The sequence below is a fragment of the Papaver somniferum genome, unplaced genomic scaffold (assembly GCF_003573695.1).
Source record: "Papaver somniferum cultivar HN1 unplaced genomic scaffold, ASM357369v1 unplaced-scaffold_125, whole genome shotgun sequence".
NCBI lineage: Eukaryota > Viridiplantae > Streptophyta > Magnoliopsida > Ranunculales > Papaveraceae > Papaver > Papaver somniferum.
The window spans coordinates 13,207,823-13,227,990 of NW_020621603.1; the positions used below are offsets into that span (position 1 = coordinate 13,207,823).

The 20,168-nt window shown below is 38.5% G+C and overlaps 1 long non-coding RNA gene and 1 pseudogene across 1 annotated transcript; both read left to right on the top strand.

The window, feature by feature from the left end:
- Nucleotides 1-13,137: 13,137 nt before the first annotated feature.
- Nucleotides 13,138-16,795, top strand: LOC113331196 (annotated as a pseudogene).
- A 206-nt stretch (nt 16,796-17,001) lies between these two features.
- Nucleotides 17,002-19,143, top strand: LOC113331197. The gene is made up of 2 exons (XR_003350773.1): nt 17,002-17,297; nt 17,765-19,143. It is a non-coding gene; the product is annotated as an uncharacterized LOC113331197 (long non-coding RNA).
- The last annotated feature ends 1,025 nt before the right edge of the window (nt 19,144-20,168 follow it).

Consider the following 20,168-nt stretch of genomic DNA (forward strand, 5'->3'; position numbering starts at 1 on the left):
AATGATTTTTATATCCAAAAATCTCAATCAAATTAGTCACAAGTAAACCCATGACTAATTTAATCGGAATACATAATCAAATTAACCACGAAAGGCGATCAATTTAATTGATTGGGCTCAACATAAGAGAACTTACGGAACCCCGACTAAGTTCATCATAGAACATGACTAACTTAACCGTACATGTACTCGACACAAGAAGAAACTTATGGAGTACAAACTAAATAACCAAACTCCAGTAAGGAGGTAGTCAGGGGTTCAATCCCCACCGTAGTAGAGGTTTGTATTTAAATTAGTTGTATAGAGGGGTTTGGCGGGGTTGGGTCTAGCAGTGGGGCTAGTCCAACTGGGTGGATTTGGGTAGGGGCCTGGGTCCAGCTTTAGCCTATCAAAAAAAAAAAGTTGATTAATTTATTTCATAATGCTCAACATATAGCATCTTACAGAAAAACTAACAAAGCCAATCATAATCGACTTAGTTGTATGGTGTTCAACATAAGACACACAATGGAGCCTTCACGATAACACAAAAAGAATGGATCAATGAAGATCAATACCGTGGATACTACACAAGGATTCATTCTATCTACAATCATTAAATGAATAACAATATTTAATAGACATCATCCTTGCAAACAAAAGATTTTAACCTATGTTCCGTCAAAGATTGATAATATAGGTGTTGATGGTGGATTTTCGTTTAAGGCTAAAATTGTAAAAGCCGAAATTATGCGCTAACATCCTGCAAAGGATAAAACCACTGATAAAATAGAGAATACTTCTCCATTGAAAACTTATAGCATTATCAATTAATGCATGACCAGCCTTGTATTTCCTGTACTGCTTCACTCTTATCATTATTGGTGCGGCATGACGACCGAGTGTTGCTCTCAGCAGAGCAACACGAATCTCCAAGCATTAAATAAGGAGGCATGTACGGGTATCTATAACTCTCGGAGGTTATACTAGCCCGATCGAGCATCTGGACTGTCCGTATCAGACTCAGAAACGATCACGACCATCCAACTTCACCAGCATGATTGGATGGCTTAGATCGGATCCATAACCCCCAGGCAGGTGTTGGAGTATTCACCACCGATCCAATGCGGGCCCCGCATGGTCGGCCTCCCCAAAAGGGTAGCATAGCTTGCTAATACGTCCAGCCAAAGCAACGCGGATGTGAAACCCTAAATTAGGGTCTGTGGCACATTACATGTGTCGCAAATCGGTCTCAACCATCCATCTTCGCAGGCATAGATGGAGGGTGTAGATATAGATTCAAAGGGCCCAGAGCATGTCAAAACAAACACCATGGGCCCACCTACATACATGACCAATCGGTCATGACCAACTATGGTTGGTCTTCCCAATTCGTGCGCCCAAACAAGGCATGACGCACGGCCGACAAAACCCTAATTAGGGCTTGTGTTGCGATCACGAGCGTCCATCTTCTCCTGCTCGGATGAAGGGTTTAGGAGTAGACTAAACAGGTCCAGTGAGCATCAAGATGATCACTGTGGACCCATCTATCTCCACACCCGATCGGCCAAAGCTTATCATGCCTGGTTGCCTCGATTCGCACGCCCAAACTAGGCGTGGTCACACCTCCCAATTGCAAACTAATCTCGACCACTCAACTTTGCCGGACAAATTGAGTGGCTTAGATCACGTTTCTATGGGATAGTAAAGTATAGGCGTGTACACCAGCCCGCCGTCTGCACGCCAGACTGATCGTCCAAGACCGACCAAGCTTGGTCGTCTTGAAACGCGCCCCCGAAGTAGGCTTGTCGTGCGGCCTTTGCGGCACAAAATTTCTGTCACAAATCGATCCTAGCCGTTCCTCTTTTAACCGAACATATTGAGCGGTCCAGATCACGCATTCATGGGGCAGCAAGGTATAGGCGCCTATACCAGCATACCGTTTACACGCACGCACAATCGGCCTGGCCAAAATTGCGTCCCGAGCTTGGTCTCGACCAAGCTGAAGAGTGATGCTTGCGCACCTCTTCACAAACCCTGATTCCACTAACGGTCGCAGATGAGTGTCTCAAAAATAATCTCGTCCGTTCAACTTCACCTGCTTGGTTATACAACCCTGGTCAGGAGTTAACTGGTCAATGAGGTGTCGTGGTGATTATCATCCTCCACTATACCACACCATGTGGTCGGCCAAGTCAGGACTTGCTTGCGCAGCCTCCAAACCATCACATGAAGTAGGATGGACATGAATCTATTTTAAGCTTCATACATGCTGAGTATATTTGATGCATTACTTGCATAGAATACACACGATACTTCACAAGTATCGACTTCCTAAATAACTTAGTTATTTAATCTAGCATCACATGTTGCTTTATGTGGGTCCCATGATCCACACTCGAGACATCAATCATGTCACAAACTAGGGATACATACTGGGGTATTGATCTGGCGGTTTACAGCGTGCAGCGCACAACGCGTCATCACAAAAATGTGTCAGGAAGTCATGGACGGATGGTGATGATGGGAGAAGTGGGCAAGCCTGATCGTGTAACACTAACACACACAACTCCACTACTCCATCACTCCAATTTCTCCACTTCCCATGAAAGACGTGGGTTAGGCTCAATGACTTGTATAAATAGGTTCTCCTCCCTATTTTCAAACAAGACAAGACAACAGAAGCAAGTGTTGATACAACCGTATCCAAACACCAGAACTGATAGCTTTCATCCTGCAAGCCAGTTCAGCTTTCTGATACAAGTCATAAACAGCCAACACCTTCTTCGCTTCCCTCCCTAAGATCAACCCCATCTCCTTCACTTTGTGACCGAAGCAAGTCTGGAACGACCATTTCTTGGTTTAGGCAAGAATTTTACAGATTGATTTCTCGAATCACAAAGCACTCTCGTGCAGTGCATTTGTTTAGAGTTTAGATTCATTCCTCATCCACACCCCAAATTACCAAATTCGGCAGGAATAGTTTTCACCCATAAACAATAGGCATAACTTTTGTAAATGTCAAAAGTCTATTCATTCTTAAACCAATACGAATACCGATCATGAGCGATTTTACTTTTGACAAAATATGGGACAACATAGTTCACGGACGTAAACACCAATATCCCATAAACAATTGCAATATAACAAACCATAAAGATTAAATACTGCAAAACGTCATCCTCCAAATATTTTTAGAATTTTTAAACCCAAAACCTAAAAAATAAACATAAGAAGATGGAACAAAAATAACTATGTGTAGTCATAATCATCGCTATTCAAAGCACTAGTTATTCTTCCAACTAAACCAAAAATAAGACATACTAGGAAACAATGCCTTTGAGAAATTCAACATCATTTCCGAACTCCTTGTTGTCAACAGCCATTGGAACATAAGGTTCGCGAAGATAAGAGTTAATATCAATGAACCATCTTGGTTGATTATGTCGAACCAGGGCTTTCTGAATTTCTAGAGACCTTAAAACACAAGGCTTTATATCACGAATCTCCTTTCTTACTTCCCTCAACTCATCAAGAACATCGGAAAACTTCTGAGAGTTAGAAGGCACAAACCTAGGCTTTCTTGTATTCCTCCTTTTTCTTTTCAAGGACGGAGTTACTTGAGATTTTTCTTTTTCCTTGATTGATGGCTTAACAATCATGTTGACATCTTTTTCCTCCAAATACATGATGTTTTGAGAACAGTTATAACTAACTGATTTTTGTGGATGGAATTCACAATCTCAACAAGAAGTCTTGAGATATAAAGAATATCAAAGAGAAAAAAGGAATGTAGGGTTCGAAACCTACAAACAGGTTCGTGGTCGTTCAACTCTAAACCCTATAAAGAGTAGAATTGTCGATAATAACCCTTTCTTTTATTTGATAGACAGAAAACAACAAATCTAAGAAAACAACCTTTCCTAAAGCCTGTGCATTCACAACCTTGTCTCTTTTGATCAGGCACATGAGACAAGATTTACCAATCAACACAATTAATTTCTGTGGTGAACAACAATTTGTCCACCATTTTCCTCTTGAGAGGAATCTTCAGACTTCTGTCTATCAAAACGACTCGACCATACTTTCTTCTCAAATGGTCTTGTTTTGTCTATGGAAACTGGCTTCTTAAACGAAGATAAAATCCTACATACCTCAGCAGTCTTCTGGGCAAGTTTAAGCTTTCTTGCTAAATGATTTGTTGTTCGTTGAATTTTGTTGGCGTGCCTCACTTGATGTTTGTACTTGTAACATCTTGATAGTTCATATCCCTTCTGAGAAAAAAACGAGCGCGTCAATCTTGGACAATATTCGGGCATCTGTGGAGCGACAGCAGCTAAACACATAGTAGATCCTGAAATATCACAAACAGAGTTTCCAAAGGATGAGTCAATTGAATCTTCCAACTTGATTGGGTCTTCTTATTTAAAAAAACCATCAAGATTGATATAGGTATTGCTACAACTATCAAAATCAATGTTTTCATATAGAAGACCGACACTTGATTTCTTATCTTCATCAGAATCATAGATCTCTGACATCTCATCAAGTGTTACAGCAAGACCTTTGTCCCCAATGTATTTTCTACGATTTGGGAACTCGTTTGCAAAATGACCAAAACCTTTACACTTAAAGCACTGTGGCATATCCTCGTCATCATCCTTGTCAGCATCCCTGTTTTTAGGAGGTATGCGATTGTGAGGTTTATCTGACGACCTAGGCTTGTCTCTTGAGAACCTTTACTTATATTCAATAGAAGATCCCTAAACTGTCTTGTGATCAAGGAGACTGATTTATCAAGATCTTCATCTGAAAAATCACCCTCAGACTGATTTAGGTAACTTAGTGTTTCTCTGTGCTTTAAAGGCAACATCCTTTCCGATTTTGGATGTATGATCATGATCAAAGATCTTCAGCTTTCCAACCAAGATATTTCTGTAAAATAATATCAAGGTTATTTCCCTCAACGATGGCATGCTTCTTAAACTCGTATCTAGATGGAAGCGATCTAAGAATTTTCATCACAATGTCCTTTTCAGGAATAGTCTTACCCAATGCAAAAGATGTATTAACAATTTCAGACACTCTGTGATTAAACTCATCAAATGTATCTTCATCTGCCATACGAAGGTTCTCCCAATCGAAATTAAGGTTTTGAATCCTAGCTTCCTTTTCACCATAGTTGCCTTCAAATACGGTTTCTAAGATATACCAAGCATCTTTAGACCTAGTGCAGTTTCTCACACGGTGCTGAAGACTTGGGGTAATGGCATGTATGATTGCATTCAACCCGTCGGAATTCTTCTTTGCAGCATTTATCTCAGCAGGGGTGTATTCACTAATAGGTTTGGGAACGTTCGTATCTCCAACTGCTACAACGGGATCAACATAGCCATTAACAATATATACCCATGATTGAAAATCACGTGCTTGAAGAAAAGCTCGCATAGAAATTTTCCACCATAAGTAATTAGAGCCATCGAAGACTGGTGGTACGTTAATAGAGATAGCACCTCTGTCCATAGAGTCAGATTGCTACAAACACAGACTTGTGAGGTCTTAAACGTGTTTGCCTGCTCTGATACCAATTGAAAAAGCGGGGGTCTAACAACACCACCCAATATTTCGCTTAGCAATCTGCATGGACAAACTCGAATATACTTCTAAGAGAATCAACACGACTCAATAAATTACAAGTATATCAACGAGTTTATATCTCTCTCTTGATTTGATTTACTCAAGAAAGTACTGCGAGTTATAATCAAATACAAGGTAACTTGGACAGTACCAAATACCAATGTCCAAGGATCAATCAATATCAATCAACAACCAGAGGTCGGATTTCTAATTGATGATCACGAAGGACAAACTGTATTATTTCAATTATATAACAAATATAATGCGGAAATAGAAATAACACAGACACCAGAATTTTGTTAACGAGGAAACCTCAAATGCAGAAAAACCCCGGGACCTAGTCCAGATTAAATACACACTGTATTAATCCGCTACAGACACTAGCCTACTACAAGCTAACTTCGGACTGGACCTTAGTTGAACACCAATCAGTCTCCCACTGATTAAAGGTACAGTTGCACCCCTACGCCTCTGATCCCAGCAGGATACTGCGCACTTGATTCCCTTAGATGATCTCACCCACAACTAAGAGTTGCTACGACCCAAAATCGCAGGCTTAATAATAAACAAATCTGTCTCACACAGACAAGTATATCAAAGGATAAATCTGTCTCCCACAGATAAACCCTAAAAGAGTTTGTTTTGTCTTTTGATAATAATCAAGGTAAACAGGAACCAATTAATAATCCGGTCTTATATTCCCGAAGAACAACCTAGATTAATCAATCACCTCACAACAATCTTAATCGAATGGTAGCGAAACAAGATGTTGCGGAATCACAAACAATGAGACGAAGGTGTTTGTGATTACTTTTTATATCTTGCCTATTGGAGAACTCTCACGATCTCAAGCCAATCAATATGATTGTACTCGTACGATAGAAGATGCAAGATCAGATCACACAACTACGATAAAAGTAGTATCGGTCTGGATTCACAATCCCAATGAAGTATTTAAGTCGTTAACCTGGTTTTAGAAGAAGAAAACCAAAGGTTAAAGGATAATCGACTCTAGAAAGCAAACTAGTATCACACGGACGTGTGGGGATTAGTTTGCACAATACTAGATGTCTCCTTTATCCGGACTTGAATCATTACAAAACATTCCAAACTTATATTTGTCTTAAGGGTACACATACCTGTTAGAGCATAGCTCGGTCGACCTCGCATGCGCTGCTATATCAAGCATGTTTGTCAATGTTAGTGATCAAAACTATAAGTCTTGATATATAGCTTATTAGATAAGTCTCGGACTAGGATAAGAAAAGTGTAGTTGAGCTCAAGAACTTCATGGCAATTCAACGACAACGACGAAGATCTACACAAGGAACCGTGGAACTTCATCAACAAAAAGGTATGTGAAGACTTGAACTTATCTATCACTCAAAATTCTATCTATTCTATCTCTTACTTCTTGTGAGACAAAAGTCGTATCCTATATAGACTAGATCATACACATTTGATATTTCGAGCTGAGTATTCAATGCTTATCTTTTTCTCGAAATCATGTGTTGGTAAAGCGTTTCGCTTTGATCAGGTTTATCTTCACCTAGTGACGAAAGTCATGAAAAGTTTCAATCACTTTTGAGAATTGCTCTGACGTGAATCGGTCTGTGAATAACGTCTACATAGCGTCCTCTGAGAATGTCTCAATGGTTGAAATGAGAGTTTAGATTACATAACCATGTATTCCTTGAACCGAAGTTTTCGAACTTTGTTGATCAAGAGAAATCGTCAGGATTGTGGAATTGGCTTTGCCAAGTCCGTGAACTCAATTTGCAGATTCAAGTCCGCGAATTGACAGAAGTTTTCACACCGAAAATTTCTGCTGGGATTTTCCAAAACTCGTTTGTGTGTTAAGTCCGCGAACTGGCGGAAGTTCTCGACCGAAAATTTCTGCTGAGTTTGGAAAACTCAACCGATTGAACTTAAGTCCGCGAACTTGTTTGTAAGCTTAAGTGGTTATGATCTAAAGATGTGTTCTGAACATGATACATTAAATTACTAAGGAATTCCTTTGCAAACCGTGGCTATAATGTTCATGAGCCGATTCAATCGAATCATATCATCTTTGATTCAATTGTGTCTTGTGTAGTACATAAGATCTCATAGCAATTGAACAACTCTTAACTAGTTCATTTGAGTCAATTGAACTAGTTATGGTGAAGAAGAACCAGGTTAATATGAGATGCTCATATGGTTAACCTTTTGGTTACTATGTTGAACCAACATATGCGTACACGTTTGGGCATGTGTTTCACAAACCCAGTATACGTTTACCAAGTGCGCATGACAAGCTTTGTTTTTCGATCTAACGGTTAAGAAATATTAGCTTGAATCTAAATTAGGTTTTCATCTAACGGTGAATAAGGTTTGTTTAATACCGAAGGCAAAACCATGATTTGAAAGGCTATATATAGGGGACTTCTAGCTAGAGAAAAACTTAATCCCCACACGTCTGTGTGATACTAGTGCGCTCGCTAGAGTCGATCTCCATTAACCTTTGATTTTCTTCTCTAAAATCAGGTTAACGACTTAAAGACTTCATTGGGATTGTGAAGCCAGACCGATAATACTTTTATCATAGTTGTGTGATCTGATCTTGCATTTTATATCGTATGAGTACAATCGATTTGATTGGCTTGAGATTTGATTATCTCCGATTGGCAAGATAAAGAAGTCACAAACATCTTCGTCTCACTGTTTGTGATTCCTCGATAATCCACTTGAGTAGTCAGGAAGGATTATTGAGAGGTGATTGATTAATCTAGGCTTTTCTTTGGGAATATAAGACCGGATTATCAATTGGTTCATGTTACCTTGATTTTATATCTAAATACGGAACAAAACCTAGGGTTTATCTGTGGGAGACAGATTTATCCTTTGATAGACTTTTCTGTATGAGACAGATTTGTTTATTATCAAAGCCTGTGATTTTAGGTCGTAGCAACTCTTAGTTGTGGGTAAGATCAGCTAAGGGAATCAAGTACGTAGCATCCTGCTGGGATCAGAGGCGTAGGAGTACAATTGTACCTTGTATCAGTGGGAGATTGATAGGGGTTCAACTATAGTCCAGTCCGAAGTTAGTTTGCAGTAGGCTAGTGTCTGTAACGGCTTAATATGATGTGTATTCAATCTGGACTAGGTCCCGGGGTTTTTCTGCATTTGCGGTTTCCTCGTTAACAAAATCTCTGGTGTCTGTGTTATTTCTTTTCTGCATTATATTTTTATATAATTGAAATAATACAGGTTGTGCGTTAAGATCATCAATTGGAAATCCAACCTTTGGTTGTTGATTGATATTGATTGATCCTTGGATATTGGTCTTTGGTACCATCCAAGTTATCTCTCCTCAATAAAGACTCGCAGATTTCTATTTGCTTGAGTAAAGATCAAATTGAGAAATTGAGATATAAACTCTTTGATATATCTTTTTATTGATTGAGTCTGACTGTCTAGTTGATTCTCATAAAAATTATATTGGATTTTGTCCATACATATTGCCGAAACGAAATATTGGGTAGTGTTGTTAGACCCCTGTTTTTTCAATTGGTATCAGAGCAGGAAAACACGTTCAAGACCTTACAAGTCTGTGTTTGTAGTAATCTGAGTATGTGGACAGAATCTCATACGCATACCAATATGCCTCCTAAAGCTGTCAACTTTGTCAAGCGTCTCGGAAATACCTCAAAGGATCACTCCTTAGTTGATTCTTCTGAATACCGAGGTAAGAAGATTGTTCCTTATTGTGTTGATCAGTCTTCCTCCAATGAGACATTGGACATAATGTCTAAAGCTGAGATGGAGCTCACCAGAATTGCAAAAAATTCTACTGAGTGTATTGATCTACAAGATCATGTTAAACTCATTGATGAATTTGAAATGTCTATTGATCGTGAACAAGTGCTCTATGACATTATAGGGTCTTTCTATAAGGAAATTGAGAAACTTCTTCAAGAAAACAATCTACAGCATAATAAGATCTGTGATCTTGAAAAGCTGATTAAAGAAGGCTCAATTAGAGAAAAATGTTTGATAAAGACACATTCATCTGATCTAGACAGACTTCGTGTTGAGAAAGAAAAACTTGAAGCCTCACTTGTTTTAGCCCAAAGACAGTGTAAATCCTTGGAAAAGGAAAACTCTGTTTTAAAAAAAATTTATTTTGCACAAACTAATTCTCATGGGTTACTGTACAGAATGAAATTTTTTCCAGATGAAGATTGTGTCAAGAAAAGTTCTCATAACTTACAATCTTCTCCGGTGGCTATGAAGTTTAAACAAGTTCCAATTGTTGCTTCTCCTCCACGAATATGTACCTTCTTTGGAAATGGAAATCACCATGCAATCAATTGTTTTTCTAGAAAGGAACGTGTTTCTAAACTTCACAAGTTGCTTTTCTCTACGGTCAATGGAGTGAATAGTCAGATGACTGCTGCAGTAAAAGTTCCTTTCACAGGAAACCGGACATCTTATAAAAATGATCTCTATTTTATAAATCATTATAGGACATTTGTAAATTCTCGAGCTACCAATGAAAGCATGTCCTGTGCTTATAAGAACAAGCCTGGTAAACCTAAGTCTAGTGTGTGAAGACGAATTTTGGAAAATCCCCTAGAACCTATTTCTAGAGGTCCTAGACTTTGTTATCAGAGAGGTTTCACACCGGTGTTTACCATGAAAAATATAGTCACTAACAAGGAAGAGTACACGTACTTGCCATGTCGAATATTTTCAAATGCACATAAAATTATTTCTATGAGATAATTAGCATTTGAATAAATCTCTAAGAACACTATATAGACATGATTGATGACATTATAACCTATGGTTGTGATTCAAACTTAAAATCTTAAGTGTTATACAAAAATGATTAAGCTTATAGTTCAATTGGCAAGTTTTGGATAACTGTTTATGAATAATGTCTTTGTACACGGTTCAGTTACGGTTCATCCTAACCAAAGTGTATATCTTGATATGTTAATCACATTTCAAAGATTCATCTAACGGTGGATATTGTTTGCTTGGTTCCAAAGCTATATTAGCTTAAACCTAAAGCAACCTATACTTTAAAAGCCTATATAAGGGGAGCCTCAAGCAACTGGGATCTTTGAATCCCGACACTATTCTTGTTGTCCTAGTTGTAAACTAGAGATGTCCTCTCCTTCAAACCCTTTTAGGGTTTAGCAAATAAAAAGACTTCATCGGGTTTCGTGAAGCCAGTTCCAACTATCATTTATCTTGACAGTTCGTGTATTATCTTGTTTGATTTTTGAACTACTCACTCAAATAAGATATGATAGAAATTGCAAAGTTATATTCGTCTCAGACTTTGTGATTCCACGCGTTTAATACTTGTGAGGTGAATAATAATCTAAGATGCTCTTCGGGAAGCATAAGTACGGATTTTGAGGTTAGCTAGTCTTTGTCTATTTCTATCGATTTCCAGTCTCACCTTTATCTACGATCAAAAAGGAAATCACAGTATAGGCTTATATGTGGGGGGAAGATTGGTTTAAAGTCTTTAATTGATTTGAAGCAACTCTTAGGCTGTAAATAACGTCATCTAAGAAAATCAGTTGTGCGGAGTCCTGCTGGTAATCAAAAGGCGTAAGGAACGCGACTGTAACTGAATTGCTTTGAGGGTTTAATTCGGTCTCAACTAAATTTCAGTTGGAAGTTAATTGGTAGTAGGATAGTGTCTAAAACGGCTTAATACAGTTTGGTCTTCAAATCTGGACTAGGACCCGAGATTTTTCTGCATTTGCAGTTTCCTCGTCAACATAGTTTCTGGTGTCTGTGTTATTTGTTTTCCGCATTATATTGTTTATCATTATAATTGAAATATTCACAGGTTGTACATAAATCAATCAAATTAAATACATCCATCCTTTTTTGTTGGATATGACTTGATTGATTCTATGATATTGATCTTTGGAATCATCCAAGAACTCTCACACGTAAATTAGGTTGACGGGCTTGTCTCTGTAAACTTTCTGATTGTGAGAGAAAGAGATATACCTCTACATATTATTCCTTGATTGAGATTCATTAAGTTGAACTCTCGGAATTGTATTTAAATTTGTCCATACATGTTGCGTAAGAAAAAGTTGGTGGTGTATTTGGGTACCCCCGCATTTTCAAAATGAACTATGCGTAATTAATAATTTTAATTCCTAGGAATCCAATTCCCTCAAAAATAGTAGATTTCCATCAATAGTGCAATGTAATTGGATTCCGGGGTAAAAATAAATATAATTGAATTACCTCAACCGAACATGAATTTTTAGGATTGAATTCCATGGAATCCATCACTGTATAATTGGATGCTTAGGTTTCCAATTCTCCCAACCAAACGAGTTGTAAATGTTGTTTTTGTCACGCTCCAAATATTAAACCTGCTTAGCTAATAGGATCACATCCTAATTGAAGCATCAAATCTAAATTATCGATTTAAGAATAATAATTAATCGTAATTACATAAAGTGAACTAAAACAACCTAAGTTTTCTGATTTATTATAAATGAATATCTCTCGAGTGATATGAATACATAATAATTTGTTGTTGTACAGATAAAGAAAGAATGCATATATAAAGACGCATAAAATCTTTATATCGTTGAATCATTAAGCTACGAAAACAGATATCTTCACGTGCACCTATCTTCTGATAACTGAAACTGAAGCGGAAACGAGTAAGCACATCATCTCAAAAGGGTGCTCAGTGGAAACAAATAAGTAATTTAAAGAACGATAATGAATTAAAACACTCAGCAATTTATGCATCAAGAAGCAAGTGTTACCCAACCTCACCAGGGGCGGAGCCTCATGGAAGGGTGGGTGTGCAATTGCCCACCCAGCCCAACCAGCTCCCAAGCCCAATAATGATCATTTAAGCTAAATTTTAGGCATTTTAGCCCATTTGCACCCCCCTAAAATGTGTGTTGATTGGTAACTTGCCCACCCATTTTCTAAAACCTGGCTCCGCCCCTGAACCTCGCCAAACTCATTGGAGAAGATGAAGCGCAATGATGACACGTTACTGAAGTCAATGGCCTGACTAATGAAGCTAAAATATCCGACGATGTAGCACCATCAGCTTCAATTCCACATTTCTTTAATATCATCTTCTTCTTCAACAAATACTTGAAAACAGATGGGTCCAAGAGCATAGCTCAGTGGTATCCCATCAACTCCAGTAAGGAGGAAGTCAGGGGTTCAATCCCCGCCGCCGTAAAGGTTTGTAGTAGATTAGTTGTAGCCGTAAAGGTTTGTAGTAGATTAGTTGTATAGTGTGTTGAGCGGTGTTGGGTCTAGCAGTGGGGTCAATCCAACTGGTTAGGTTCGGGTAGGGGTCTGGGTCCGGTTTCGCGTATAAAAACAAAAGAGGAGCGTTCCCTTGACAGGGCCCCTTTTGACAAGTTTTAACAGGCTCGTTTTAGCCGTTAGATCACGAAATAAACAACATATAATGACGGCTATAATTTGCCCAAAATAGTATGGGTCATCCGGGTTGTCCCCTCAAATCTCATTAGTCTTTCTACCTTTCTCCCATATTCTTCAATGAGATTCCAAACTTAAACGAAGAACAGAAGACTCTTTGATGAAGAACAAAAAGGTGCACGTGATTTTTATCGTTTGAAATCAAAATCACTAGGGATTTATTGTTTATCGAGAATTTCAGTATTGCAAGTCTCATTACAAATTGATTGAATCTGAGATGTTTTTGATTCGCACAAAAATCTGACGTGTTAGATGATTCCATTATGGAAGAACAAAAGGAAAGTTGGGGTTTGATAGCCTAAATTTTGATTACGAAATACTGAACATCTAGAACATTGAACACTGTGTAGCTAAAGAGATGTTGATAAATTGGGTTTTAGGGTAGGCTGTCAGCAGCTTTGGATTTTTTTTCAATTAATCCAGGGTTTCTGTATCATCACTTAGCAGATCTATCCACTCTAGTTAGCTTAATGTAACATCAGATTTTTGTACGAAATTGATTAAGTTATCCAGGACTGTTGAACTTTGTAAAGATTATCAAATATTCCAACCTTAAGAATAAGTCATGAACTTCTAAGATCAGTAAAGGAGTTGTTATTAGAATTATGTTCCGGTGGAATGGAAGAGAAAAATGTCTTCTTAATAGAGACACCGAAGAAGGAAGAACGGGGAAAGGGCAAGAACAGAGCAGAAACAATGAAAAAAATTGAGATAACTACAATGGGTCATCGATTCAACCCGGATAACCCATATTATTCTGGAGTAATCTCATACGTCTTTGTGTATTCTCTAGTTCGTGATCTAACGATTAAGATGAGCCTGTTAAAACTTGTCAAAAGAGGCCCTGTCAAGGGAACGCTAAAAAATACTTGAAAACAGATCATGCGATTCAATGGCCTGGCCAATGAATCAAATACCCCTATTCTCATCATCTTCCACACAGTACCTATCTTCGTCTCTTATTGTCAATCAATCCTCACTGCAATACTTGAAAACAGATCATTCCATTCAGAACTATCTTCTTCAACCTCTAATCCCGAATGGACAGTGGGAAATGTATGTGAAGTTTTAAGATCAATACCCAGATATTTCTTTCAGAGTTGTGAATCAATAGGTAGACAAAAAGGGTTTAGACACAGGACACCTCTGAAACAGAGAAACCTTAAAGAAGAATCTGAACACATTGAGAAAGGTATTCATGTTCTTGGTCCTGGTGCTTATATAGACCCCATGAAAGTTAAACTAGGTTTAGATAAAGCATTAGAGTTCTATTATTGGGATGAAACTCTTTGGGTTTACTCATACTGAAATTACTTGTAGAGAAATGAGTATTGTGTTAGATAAAGGGAATAGATTGAATGTACTTTGGGAATTTTTGAAAGAAATGGAAAGGAGAAGTAGTGAGTTGCTTGTGACAACTACTACTGTAACTTGTTTGATAAAAGTTCTAGGAGAGGAAGGTTTAGTTAATGAGGCGTTAGCCGCGTTCTATCGAATGAAACAGTTACATTGTAGACCTGATGTTTATGCTTATAATAGGATTATTAGCGCTCTTTGCCGAGTTGGGAAGTTTAGAAAGGCAAGATTTTTGTTGGAACGGATGGAATTGCCGGGTTTTAGGTGTCCTCCTGACACTTTTACTTATACCATTTTTATTGGTTTCTATTGTAAGTACAGTTTGCAGACTGGTTGTAAGAAGGCAGTTAGGAGACGGCTTTGGGAGGCGAATCATATGTTTCGGCATATGATATTCAAGGGTTTTACTCCTGATGTTGTAACTTATAATTGTTTGATTGATGGTTGTTGTAAAACATACAGAATTGAAAGAGCATTGGAGCTATTTGAAGACATGTTGAAAAAGTGTTGCGTTCCAAATAGGATTACTTATAACTCTTTCATCAGATATTACAGTGCTGTTAATGAGATTGACAAGGCTGTTGAAATGATGCGTAAAATGGAGTCGATGAATCATGGAAAACCCACTACAAGTTCCTACACACCCGTCATTCATGCTCCGTGTGAAGCTGGAAGGGTGTTGGAAGCACGAGATTTTCTTGTTGAGTTGGTTGATGGAGGTTCTTTTCCTAGAGAATATACAGCAAAATTAGTTCGTGATGCCCTGAAATCAACAGGTGCAACTGTGTGTGAAGATGAGCTATGGAGAAAGATTGAGGAAGGGATCAAGATTAGGTATAACCAAGTGATGCAGGTGAAACCGATAATGAAACAGATACTACCTTCATCATAGGGGGAATGACCTAGTTTATATATGAGCATGAGCAAGATGCCTGTCTACAGAATAAAACCTTCGATACTCGCTTTGAAGGCAACGTTTTGTTGTTTTTTCTGCAAGCCACTTCAACTCAAACATAAGTGACTTGTTCCTGAACGCGGGTAATTTCTCCATTAACTATATATATTGATTCATTGAAGATCATTATACATACATGACATTTTGTATTTCCTCCTTATCACCAGTAACTACGTATACGAGGATTTTCTTAGAAGGATTTATTGACGTTAGGCTTTCTTCATCCCCACCTCTGTATTAGTTTGTCTTTATTACTTTACAATTTACAAGTCATTATCTATAGATTCTTTTATTCTTTGGATCTTAACTTTCCCAGCTTAATGGCCAACAGATTAGACACGATCCCTGCTGGTATAATACCAGGCACCCATTTCTTTAAAATTCCGCAGTGGGCATACGTTTGTTATGTTGATGAACAATTTATTGATTAATGAAATTAGGTATGTTGAGTTATAAAATAGATAAAGGAAAAGGATGATCTGATATTAGTATTCTATGGTGGTTCTCTGGTCCTACATAAAAGTAACTCACACTTGATTCTTTTTTTTTCCATTCGTCATATAACTTCATCCACCTTGGGTTTTAAATTGGTATTAAAACTTTGCACTTTTCTTCATCCTATTATCTTGATTTTTCATCCAATGCAGGATATCCTGGCAGAAAACATTTTGTCTCTTAACTTATCTCTAAAGATTACATATCTTGAAAACTTGAATTGTAATCCAAGAAAAACATATCACCATTAAGATTTGACTGTTTAATACTTTCATCTATAAAAAGACCCATCTACAATCCTAACTTTCTCTCCCACACTGACCTGGATGAATATGGAGAAGCTAACTCAATTCTCCTCATTGCTGTTCCTTTTGATATCCAATCTTCTTTTTCTTGGTAACTTCATATGATATGTATAAAGATTTCTGTAGTTGCAGTTTTTTTAATTCTATTAGCAAATGTTTTCAATTTTCAACAGATATAATTAGTTCTGCTTGTATTGTTTTCAACTTTTGGCATCTTACTCTGCAAAAATGATGTTACAGGCCATGCGGAAGGAAACCCAGTCATTCCATGTGCGCAACAAACGTCCTTTCCCTTTATGGCCAGCAACTGCCTCAAATGCAGGGCATCCAGTGATAGCTGATGGTGGTTTCTTTCTTCCCTCAGAGCAACTGCAGTGGTGCGAGTATAACCAAAGACCAAAAAGGGAAAAAAAGACCAAATTTTGGGTTTAGTCTGGTGCGTGACGCTACGGTGGAAAAATTAAATTTGGTCAGACGTACATTATACGTTCGCCTGGTGTGGGGCGTGGAGTATACCAACGCCTGGTGTGGGATGGGGACTATACGTTCGCCCGGTGCAGAAAGATTCAAAAAAAAAAAAAAATGGGGCGGAGGTATTAAGCCCGCCCCATGCATTTGAAATTTGTAAAGAGTGGGGCGGAGGTATAAACCACACCCCACACAAAAGAAAAAAAAAACAGGCGTGCACTATACGTCCGCCTGGTGTGGGGCGTGGACTATACGTCCGCCTGGTGATGGGGCGTGGACTATATAAACGCCTGACTATATTTGGGTTTGGTCTTGGTCGCCGACCAAATTTGGTCTGGGTTTTAGTTTTTGATCGATGGTCCGTCCCACTACGCCTATCCACTAGACCAAATATTTGGGTTTAGTCGTCCATTGTGGACGCTCTCAGGACAGACAAAGCACATCCAAGCTCCCCCAAGATGGAATGGTCGGATATGGGCAAGAACTGGGTGTGACTTCACTTCTACCTCCAGCACGAAACATTGTTGTGAAACTGGTGACTGTGGAGGAAAAATTGCTTGTAGTGGGAACATAGGACTCCCCCTGCCACTCTTGTGCAGGTAAATCACCAAGTGAAACGAGCTAATTGGTAGTCTTCATAACATGCTACTTTGTTTTTCCATTTGCAGAAAGTACCCACCGAGAAGCTATAACTTAATAGTATTTATAGATGGTCTTTGTTCTGTCTTACATTGATATTTGTCAGTGTTTAAATAGGATTCAGAGATGCATCTTTTAATAGCGTCCTACTTTGGTTTTCCATTTATAGAAAGTTGCCATCGAGAATCTATCACTTGGTAGTGTTTATAAATGGTCTTTGTTCTGTCTTACATTGATATTTGTCAGTGTCTAAACCAGCTTGAACTGGACCATTGGAAATACAAATATATAATACTAGCTTTGTTCCTAAATTACCTAGAGGCTGAACCTAAAAATCACCTGACTTTCTGGTATAATTTAAGTTGGCTCATACATGCCATTGATTTCCCTACTAGATTATGTGTCTTATTTGGGTATATTCTTACAGGTTTCACTACAAGCAGATACGAGGAGCGTTTGGTTGACGGGTACAACGTCCCAATCTCTATCTCTCCGAAATCAAAGGCTTCCAACTGTTACATTGGAGGATGCTTGAAAGACCTCAACAAAATTTGCCCACAAGAGCTTCAAGTGTTGAATGGTGATGGACAGGTGGTAGCTTGCAAAAGTGCAGGTTTGGCATTCAATCATGACATGTTCTGTTGCAGGAATGCTTATGGAAACCCTGAAAAATGTAAACCAAATATGTATTCCAGCATGTTTAAAGAAGTTTGCCCATCTTACTACAGTTTTGCTTTCGACTCGCCTCCACCACTGGTAAGCTGTACTGCTGATGCGTTTATCATAACTTTCTGCCCTAACAAATGGGGTTCTGAACACATTTCTCTTTAGATATTGAAGGATAGGGTTTCATACCCGACCTGCATTGAGCTTCAAGCGATTTATTCAAGTTGAGTTCTAATATAACTATCATGTGTTGTATTTTATGTTTTCTGTCATGTGTGTTGAGTACTACCATCATTCAGTGTAAGTGTAACTTATAAGTTATACCAGTTGTTTCATTTTATGTATTAGATGGACAATGAAACAGAATGCTTAAAAAAAAGAATTTGCCGTGTCCATAGATGGACCTCTATTCGGCAGTCAATCAATCAGTCTCTTTATGGCTCTCATTTTCAACAATACAAGCATGGAGTACAATCACCAGAAGGGTTTTTGATGCAAGCAATTTAACCAAGAATTATCTTTTCTGGAAGCCGTGGCCTTCACAATGAGGGCTAAAGATGTGAATCAGGCTGAAGCTCTTGCTGTTATACAAGCTACCAGATGGATTACTAACAAGAAGCTCAGCAGGATCATTATAAAAGGGGACAATAAAATTATTATGGAAGTTCTTAAATCAGGTCAGATGGAAGGTGTTAAACAGGAAGATAAACCGTTGTTGTCTGAATGTCTTAGTATGATAAATGAAATGTCTGACGTTCAAGTTCAATATCTAGAAGAGGTAATAAAGTTGCAGATGCATTGGTGAAATATGCTAGAACCCATCAAGCAGCATTAGCGAAATGCAGCTTGAAAACTAACTTATCTCCTCTTACGGGATCAGTATGAAATGCGGCTTGAAAACTAACTTTTCAGTTTTGAGTCTGTCTGTAATTTCATAGTAAAGGTCTGTGTTTCTGTTTTTTCAGTCTTTAGGAATGGTGTTTTTTATGGCTTTTGCGTTTTAAGTTTAGGCTAGTCATTCTCAGTTGTGGGTTAAGTTGTCTGGAGAAGGCTTCTATTGTGTACTCTAGTTTTGGTTTATCAACAACTTTACATTTCTTCAAAAAAAAAAAAAACAAAAAAAAAACAAAGAATTTGAGTTGGAACTGGTTGGTGTATACAAGACAAATGGTGCCCCGCTCAACTTATTCCGTGCCAATTACTTAGCTCAGTTCAAACTTCTGGGCGCATTTGCTGAAGTATGATTGAGAAAGTGTAATGCGATGTGCATATACACCTTTAACTTAAAAGATTACAATTTCTACAAAATAGAACTGCGTGTAAATCATAAATCTCCCAATTAAACGAAAATCAAAAATCCCGTCTATGTATTGGATAAACTTGTACACATTCGACGAGGGAAACAACCTACACAAAACCATGAACATCAAATTCACTAGTCCCTCATCGGTCCAATTGCGTTAACAGAGCTGAACAAAGCCCTTATTGGACCAGGTGCGTGGGGAAGCACCACCACAGCGTACAGGGAAGCGATCAAACAATTCCTATCGGACTCGGCGCTGCGCCACAATGAACAGGGGATAGCTATCAACAATTCCCATCGGATTCGATACACAGCAGAGCCCCGCCACAGCAAACTGAGCCCCGAATGAACCGGGTGAGGTGTGAAGCCACGCCACAGGGAACAGCAGAGCCCTTCCTCAGCGGAAAGAGGCAGCAAAACAATTCCCATCAGACCGGGTGCATAGCACCGATGGTTACTAGTATAACAATGACCTAAAGCATCTCTAACGCCTTGTAACGATCAGGCGGTACTGGAAACCTGACAAACTCCTTTGTGTCTCGGTTGCAATAATAAAAACAATTCGAGCTTTCCGGTTGCACGAAGATTAAATTTGTTCCTCTAAGAACTTGAATGGATGCATCTCCTTTGTAGTTCCACGTCGCTTCATGAGGTATATCGAACTTCTCTTCAACCCACTCGACACTACCATCTGTATCTTCAATAAGTACCCATAGGGAAATGTCACCTTCCGTTTCATCATGTTCTACCACAGCCAGACATCCATCCACTTCTGTCAATTGAATAGGTTGTCTGAATTTAGTTTTCTCAACGACAGCTTCCGGGATTCGATTAACTCTGAACAATGCAATTTCGAATTCAA